The following is a 9,409-nucleotide window of genomic DNA, read 5'->3' as shown; positions in this document are numbered from 1 at the left end:
CTCTTCGCTTCACTTCAGAGGGTGGGAGAAGGAGAAGAAGAAGTGGAATTCTAGACTTTTCTTTTAAGAGAAAATCCGACAAGTAAATTCCGGCTTATGTAACCATGGATCAATGTCGACTACTGCCAACAGACCACCATCGACTGCCCCTAATCGTCACTATCTACCACCGCCGAACCTCAATAGTAGGTGACCCCTGCTTGCAATTGTTGTAGTGAAAATTTGGTTTGTGTTTACCACTTTGTACTTTTTGTGTAAGATTGTAACATTGTTCTCACAGTTTCAAGAGAAATGCATGCACATGTATTTATAAGCACATAATACATTTTTTTGATTAGGTTATGCCCTGTGATTTTTTCTCTTTTCAAGATTTTTTTACTTAAAAAATCTTGATGTTTCCTCATTTAATTCTTATGTGTGTTGGATCTTCATACAACACAAACATTAAGTAATTACTCTACTTCAACAAATTTTTTTGCATGATAAATTTATCTCTAATTTGCATTCCAAAGCACTAATTGACTAATTTCACGCGAATTATATTTTGATATACATCTTAATAAAGGGTAAAAACTATACCTCTATGGATTGCCTATAAATTGGGCATTTACATGCATAGCACACAATTCTCATTTATTGACATATCTAACAACCAATATTATTTATATGCATTACACTTGAACCCCGTCTCTCACTACCTTCCTGCTTTCCGTTTAGGGCTCGAATGCGGAAGCTCTCGGTGCTCTTGCGCTAGGTTTCATAGTTTTCATCTTTGTAGTGGGCACGGCCATTAGCAGACGGGGTTCTCTCTCTTTTTGTTTGTTTTGTTTGGTGGTTCTTCTCTTTTTGAAAGCAAGTAGGATCTCGCTCTTTAATTTGAATTTTTTTTTTCGGTGCTTTGATGAATTATTTCAAGTTAATGAGGATCCCCACTGCAGGATATACGGCTGATATGAAAGGCGAAAGCAAGGTAAGTGAATGTGAAGTATATGTCTTTTAGTTGTAGTAATATCAACTTTTATGTCGAATTCCATTGACAAATGGTTGTGCAGAGTAGATGATGTGCTTCTAAATTTCGTATTTTACTGTTATAAACTCTTTTGCTCAGTGAAGTGAATTGGAATTTTCAATTCAAGCATAGATTCTGCGTAACATGACTAGTCTGAAGTAAATGCCTGGGATTTTCAGCTATTTTTTTGGCTGCTTTTGTGTAGGATTGGGTTTGAGCATATGATATTTCATCTTTTCCAATTGTACTCACGATGAATCCAATTTTCGTCATCAAATAGAAAAAAAAATCCGAAAAAATGTCAAAATGACCTCAAACTTATCTTTCTCAGTCATGTTTACATCCTTCATTGCAAATGTTCAAAGATCAAACTTTGCATTGCAATTAAAATGACATATAAGAACATTTCTTTCTCATTATGCTTCCTGTAATTTTGTATTTGTCAGCTTCTGAAATTGAATATAAGCACCATGCTGGGGTTGCAGTGTGAGCAGTAGCATGGGTGCATGAACATAAGATGAGGAGATTTTGAAAATGTAATGCTGAAGAATTATCGCTAGTGCTAACTTTGCTTCCATCATAACCAAGTTCTGACCAATACAGATTCTTGCTCCCAATCCAAATGGAAGAAATGCAGCCATAGGCCTTTTGGTATCTGAGAACCTCATTGGATTAAACTCATTTGCATCTTCTCCCCAAATCTTAACATCATGATGTATGGCTAAAGTTGGGATGTAGAGTTGTGTTCCTGCAGGAATATGAAGGGCTCCTAACTTTACATTCTTGCATGTTTGCCTTGTTAGTGATACAACTGGCGGGTACAAGCGCAGAGTCTCACATAATATCATATTTACCTGTTGTTAATCAAAGAAGTCGTTTAGAGATGGAAGATGATATGCCATGATTTTTTTTGTGTTATTGTATTGTCCAAGGTAGTTAACAAGATCATAAACACCTATATTGTATATTCACTTTAAGCTTTTGTCACTATTAGTATTTATTATTTACTATAGTTTGAAAGTACTATCATACATTGTTTGAAACGTATTGCGAAATAGTAATTTTTATTTTCATTTTCTTAAAAAATATGCCTAAAAATAACATTTATAGTCAAATTTTCATAATTTAGTAGTATTTTTTTTTTCAAAAACTATCATTATATTAATTGAGATTTCACTCACGATAGTTCTTGTAAACTGTTATTAAGTAGTTAGGTGGATACTTTGATCGATTTATAGTATTATACAAGGCCATAAACATACATACTTCATCAAAGTAATAAGAGCTACTTTCATGTTTGATGTGTTATTCCTTTTTCTAGTGATTATTCTGACCTATTGCAACATCCGCCTTTCTCTATCTTGATTGGTTTTATTAATTCACATTGTTCATTCCATTGTAGTTTAGGTTTGATGAACAAATTGCCTTCTTTCCTCTAGAGGCTCTACTCATAAAATAAAAAAGTGTCATACAAGGCAATGATTGAGTTATTTGGTCAATCAGATATTTCTGGCTTTAACTTATTAGTAATAATTGGTGTGATAATTAAAGCCTATTTTTATGCTTATTACGTAGATCTCTCTTTTCAAATTGAGGCTGCCTTACTAAGAAGCATTGATTTGCTCACCAAAACTAATGTCTTTGCCGGGTCATTATTTTTGTAAATATATATGTATGTTGAAGGTCTGTAGAGATGTAAGGTAAGAGAAATAATATGTCAAAAACTTCCCAAATTGAGTGATAGTCAACTTTAGCTTGTTTTTTTTTTACTCACGACAAACTAGCCTGACAACAATTTAGATGACACTTGTATTGACAGCATTGTAGTGGAATTAGATTATTTTGAGGCATGCCAAGTTCAAGTAGAAGTTTATGAAGCCATATAACCTTTGAAATTGTTGTAGGCGTCATGCAGTATTCAGACTCCATAAATGATTTAAAAATATAGAGTTTCTTTTATTTTTCTTTGAGATTAAAGAATCATCAAGAAACATACATTATCTTTTGATCTAGTTATGGGAATGAGGTCACCCATCCCAATCTGCATTATTATAATACAAGATGATGAGAAGAAACAATGATCAACTAATTGACGGGGATTTTGTATAGATTGACTTGTTGAATTGTGAAGAAAATGTATGGTTGAAGAATTATCAAATAGTTTAAGCTACCCACCATAGTTGTCTAGCTGCCGTGATATTAGGGAGAAGATCATCACTGTCATTGCAATTATTTTTGTTTACCTATAATAAAGTATCCTCAGGGGAGGAATTTTGGAGGCCAACCAGGCAATTGGATTCTGTGTGTACTCATGTCAGTTGAGAAAAAATTCAATGCAATTATTTAACCTAAGAAGTAAGGGTACCTGGACTCTTCATATGAAATGTGACCTGAAGATTTTGTAGATAATTAAATAGAGCCAAATCAATCTCAATGATAACTATGTAATCAATTTGAACTAAAATTATAACAGTTCCACTGGATGTTTTATAAAAAATATTCTAGTTCAACTAAAAAAATGCATAGTAGGGTTGATCAATATTTATCAAATCAGGCATGGAGAGCTTGTTTCAATCTATATAGTAAATGCTTTAGTTAGCACAATTTCTTAATAGAAAAGGCAAAAACACTGATAGAAAACTCATAAATTTTTTTTTCTTTGAGACCACCGGAAAATAGTTCATTTGTAATCTCAATTTGGTGGTGTGACAATTCTTGTGAAGCAACTTGTAGACAATCGTTTGGACTATGATCTTTTTTTTTTCAAGAGCAAAATCTTTTCTTAGTTAATTCCATATTCTTGTTTCTCCAGTGCCTCATTTAAGCAAAATTTGATTGAGTAATCTCATTTGCATTTTATGGGTTTAAAATTTGAAAGCTGATGAGCAGTCTCCAATGTGTAATTATCGTCAATAGCCTGATTTTTTGTGGTAATGGCTTATTTGACAATCATGTTTACTGACCTCTGAATAACATGAAGGATAGAAGATTGAGAGCGGTGAAGTGTGAAAGCCATCTCTTAGAAGCAGTGGTCGAATTTTGCTAGCAGAGTCAAGTGAAGGGTTGATTTACAAGAGTTTGGGTGGCAGAGTTTTGAGTTAAGTAGTGATAATTTTGAACTTTTTTTCACATACAAATCTAGGCCTGAACCTTTTAGTGCTTTGAATTTAATTCATCAAAATTTGGAAGAACATGTATTTTTGGTGGAGGCTTAAAATGAGCAGCGAAGGATTGATTTTGAATGAATATGTTGTGATGGGAGGTTTAAAGTCTTTTGGAGTATGGCTCTTAACAAATATAACCATTATGAGAAGTGATATATCTCATAAATGCACATTTAATAGACTAATAGGAGAGTTTATGGCATTCATGGGCTGAAAGATGGGCAAAATAAGAATTTCAAAGTATATATAAATCATTATAAATGGAATTTTTTTGAAAGAGATGCCAATTATAAGAGTCAAATTTTAAAGTATGTGAGGAGAGCATTTTAATTAGGTATATTGCGGTGCTTCATGCTTCAACCCAAAATATAGTTGTGCCAGAACATTGTAATCCACCTTCTGCTGTACCTCCACAGGCTCTTCCCAAGGAGGGGTATCCTGTACAGGAGGAACTGGATTGTTTGAAGCATCAACTTGTCTTGTATTCTCTTTCGGTGCCATTCTGGGAGGTAGTACTTTTCCACTTCGAAGGTTGACTTCCATTATGTCTTCAGACAAAGGTGTAATGGCTTCTGGGTTTTCTTTCGCAACAACGGGAGGGTGAATCATATATATATATATATATATATATATATAATTCAAATGATGTTTTAATATAAACAATAATTTTTAAATCTTGCCCCAACTCTTTACATTTTATGGCTATGTGATTAGGGTTGTCAAAACGACTCTTTACATGAACAGCTTGTGTTTGACTCATTAAGCAAACGAGCTAAACGCGAACACACTTTTTGAGCTTGAAATATAAACGAGCCGACCACGAGCTCGTTTACAGCCCTAGTTGTAATTGAAGATTTAAGTAACAAGGGTTTAAAACTTCTAAAAGGTTTCAATTTTCATGTTTAATAACACAATTTTATTGAGGTGTATATGGACATGATCTTTGAAAACAATGTTTTATTTTTATTTTAAAAAAAGTAATGGAATTTAAGTGACATTTATTCACCTAAAGAATCTGATGATATGGAATGAGAATTCGGTTTTAACTCAAGCAATAAATTTTTAAAAGATTATGAATACTTTAAATTTTTTATTAATAAGAGAATTCCTAGCATATTTTCTATCAGTGTCAATGGATGTTATAAAGTATTTGATAATTTACAATGATATTATAGGAGTGATTCCCATGCTTCGGTGTGAATCAAATCAAAATAATTTCTTCATGTCTATCTTGTGATAGAAAGGTAACTTACATTTTTAAAACTTTTCATATGGAATAATCAATTGAGTGATGGCAAGAAAACTGGTCATTTTTGCCCAGTAAACCAATGTTTATTAAATGAGATAATTTTACAAAAATATGATGACATGATGGTTTGTTTATAGATTATCATTTCTAGTCACAATAATACTGGGCCAAGGGACAACCACATCAATAGAATCTAAAGGAAAAAATTGTCTAATGTTAGGTCACTTCATGAATATTTTCTCTGTTATCTTTTCTAGCACAAAACAATCATCATGAGAAAATAAATTTTATAGTTTATGGTAAATCAATTTTGTTCTTGAGATAAAATTAATAGAATGCCTAGGAGATACAAGTGAAATACTAGTCATTAATTGGCTATCATTAGTTATCTGAATAGATGATGATCCATGATATTGTGAAACATTATGAAAATGTGAAATACTAGTCAAATGGTATGCTGCATCAAATCTAGGAGTCATATTAAATGAGATAATGCCTTTTACGAGTGCCAAAAATTGCCCTGACACACCAACTTGACTCAAACCTGCTCAAAAAGTCTGGGCTCGAGCTGAATTAATTAAGTTTTGGGTCAGGCTCAGGTAAAAAATCTCGTGAATATTTTTTGCGTTGGGTTTAGATTGATTTGCCAATTCGAAATTGATTGGCCAACAAAAAATTGATCTGAATTTGACACAAAATTAAAATTTGACCCGAATTGGTGTATTGCATATGTTAAATGAGTTATGTGGATCAGTTGGGTTGAAGGCGGGTCAAATTTGGGTTAGTTGTTCTGACTTGCTTAATATTTGGGTTAGCTTTACGTCAAGTAGTTTATGGTCTATTCAATTTTGGGTTAGATCTAAACTCAACCTGCGAACTTGATTTGACATCTTTAGTGCATTTGTTCCTTATAGCCTAGGCTAATACTACTTTAAATATCATCCGTTGAACTAGCTTAGGAGCAACATCTCTTTTATCCATAGTTGCTTAACCAATACCCTTATCAATATCAACATCCTGTGTAGAATATGATTTGCTAATCTTGAGGATTTTTATGACATTACTTAACAATGTGCCCATGCTTCTTATAATAATATTTTTTGTACTCAAGTGGCAACAAAATGCCCATAATCCTTGCAATTGAAGCATTTTATTGTTGCATATTTTTTCCTTTATTCTTCACATGAATTACATATGTAGTCGTTTTTTTTGTAAACTTGATATTATTGAAATATGTTTTGTGCTACAAGTCATTGCTCATCACAATGTAGTTCTCTAAATCACAACACCCAAAGAAGGAGAAAATTCACAGGTCAACAAATTTAAACGAACAACCTCAAATTTATGATGAAGATTTATCAAGAATTAATATCCTTTGCTTTTTTTAAAACTTCTCAAATGGACCAAAGTGTTTCAGAAGATAGTTTTACTTAAATTGTATCGACTAACTATTTTTCTATGTTTTGAATTATAAAAATATAATTTTGAGTCGAGGTCTCCTTGAGTGGAATTAGCTATCTAATATTCTAGTTAGAAATGTTTTGTGGTATTATCACGAATGTAAAATTTCATAAGCACTCTCAAATATCTTTTCCCATCTTATATGACCTTAAATTAGAAACAATTACCTGGTCAATGAATCCTAAGATTTAAGTGTTATTGACTCTTGCGTCTTTATTTTTACTATTGAGCTACTTAGATGGTGTATGTTGACTTGAATCACTCCCCACTAACATGCCCTCATAACTTTGCCGATTTAGATGGTGTATGTTGACTTGAATCACTCCCACTAACATGCCTTTATAATTTTTCTTATAACAAATAATTGAAATTGAAATTTCCATATAGAATGAATTTTACATGTGAGAAGCACTCCAAAAACGTCAATATTATTTGTTGTTATATTTGACATATTTAACATGATCTCAGGAGCTTTCACCACAACGAGCAGTGCAAAAAAATAATCTGTCAATTTTGAATGGGCTTAAAAAACTCTTGGATGGAATGAACTCATGCTGATCTAGTAATTTATGTTGCAGATTTTAGATTGTGCAAGTAAAGCGTTGAAAAATGAAGTGAGTCAAACGGGCATGAGCATTGTGTGATAGAGTAGCTAAGCAGGAGCGGTGGGATTAAGGTTCAGTGAACAAGCAAGTAGTGTTATCATCCTCCGATAGATTATATATTGCAAGTAAAGTGAGGGAATGAAGCAAAGGAGTTCTGCGAGTGGACCCAATGCATTGAGCAATTTGAGAGTGGCTATTGAGCATTGTTTGAAATCGGCGGAATGTGGGCAGGCCAATCGCTGGCAACAAACCCTTATGGATCTTCACAAACCCTTCATGGCATTCGACAATGATAAATCGATGTTCATACAATGAATGCTTGACCAAAAGATGTGATCTGTCAGGCCTCATTTCATTTTCTTGAGGGAGTCAAAGAGGGGGAAGATGAAGCCAGGAATTGGAAACATGAAATGATACTTTCGTGTATAAAACTATGCGTAGGAACGATGCTATATAGCCGTGTGGCTTGTCTGTGGTGAATGAAGACGGGAGGAGAAGAAGAAATCGATGGAGAAGACGAGGCGCCAAAGGAGGTGGAGGCTCATGTGTGTGATAAGAGTCGAACATCGCACTTTGTTGGGTAGAGTCAAGCCCTAATCGGGGAGGCATCGACGTCGTGCTCGCGTGTACAGAAAGAAACAGTTGAGCTTGTGTGGGAGGGAGTCGAAGCCAGAGCTCTCGTGACATGCGAGGGCAAAGAGTACGACGAGCGGCTCGTGGCATTCAATGCGAAGGAAGAAGACGAGCAGAGTGCAGAGGATGAAGGGAGAAGAGCAGCGACTTTGAAGGAGAATCCCTCATGCGATTTTTTATAAAAGAAGTAAGAATAAGTTTTCTAGCAGAAGCACACCTTATAGAATTATAGAAAGGATAAAAGTCCTAAAGGAAAGACCCATACCGTCTTCCTCTGATCAAAAGGGAGCCCTTTATTGAACTTCAACCGTGGGAACACACTCTTACTCGAAAGAAGGAAAGTCAATACAGGTGCCGCTTCTTTAATCGTAAAGTGCTTCCCTTGATCGGGTTGACGAGCTTACCCTGGGTTATACTAGAATAGCCAGATTGGCGAACTAAAGAAGAGTCATAATAAGCCAAGAAGGGGAAATGAAACCTCTGAGATCTTCTTCGAATCCGGATCCAGATATGGAACATCTCAAAAAAGATCTCTCTGAACATATCTAGCGCCTTCTTAATCTCAAACTCAAAATGAGTTTTCAAAAGAGTGTTCATTAGTTGACAGCTATTTAGTAGTAACCATTTGGATTTCTTCTTATGTATTAAGTCTTAATAGCTAGAAGGAATCTGACTGTAAGCTAGTAGTCCAACTACTGTACCCTGAGAATACTAGCAGTAAGTAGTATGTTTTTCCAGATGTTCAGAGAATTCTCCCATAGAATTAGACAGATCGCCTCGAAGCTGACTGAGGCAATGACCAGAGAGAGTAGATCTGGCTTCCGGCTATGAGGATGGCGAAACCCATTATCATCCTGACATAACAGACTCTAGAATTTCAAAATGTGTTTGAGATCAATATGAGAATGAAAGCCTGTCAGCGGTTAAGTCAGCGAGACCATAAGCCCCTTTATAGATAGGGGCGGTCAGAGGCACTGTCAACCTTAACCGGCACACGCACCTGCATAATCAACTGATCCCGAAACTTCCCTCAGGTTAAACAACCGAATCTCCTAGCTCCACAAATGGGTAGTATGAACAAGTCGGGAAATCTATTGGCTGTTGTAGTAACTGGTTGGTGTAGGAGCATACGCATAAGAAAAAAGCCAATTTTTTCGTATTTTCAGGTAAAAGACCAAGCCGATCGAATCAAAGAAGTCAATAACTCACTCAATAAGAGGATCTTCTTAAAGAGGTAGAGTAACGGGAATTTTCACGGCCTATAGGAACCAGGCTATCCACTGCTTTT

General features: G+C 34.7%; 1 long non-coding RNA gene across 1 annotated transcript; it reads left to right on the top strand.

Annotated features, from left to right (window-relative positions):
* The first annotated feature begins 651 nt into the window (after positions 1 to 651).
* Positions 652 to 1,989, top strand: LOC110027235. Its single transcript, XR_002294318.1, has 3 exons — positions 652 to 856; positions 939 to 970; positions 1,456 to 1,989. It is a non-coding gene; the product is annotated as an uncharacterized LOC110027235 (long non-coding RNA).
* The last annotated feature ends 7,420 nt before the right edge of the window (positions 1,990 to 9,409 follow it).

The sequence above is a fragment of the Phalaenopsis equestris genome, unplaced genomic scaffold (genome assembly GCF_001263595.1).
Source record: "Phalaenopsis equestris unplaced genomic scaffold, ASM126359v1 Scaffold000421, whole genome shotgun sequence".
Lineage (NCBI taxonomy): Eukaryota > Viridiplantae > Streptophyta > Magnoliopsida > Asparagales > Orchidaceae > Phalaenopsis > Phalaenopsis equestris.
The sequence above is the reverse complement of the archived record's forward strand: the minus strand, read 5'-3'. Positions and strand labels throughout refer to the sequence as shown.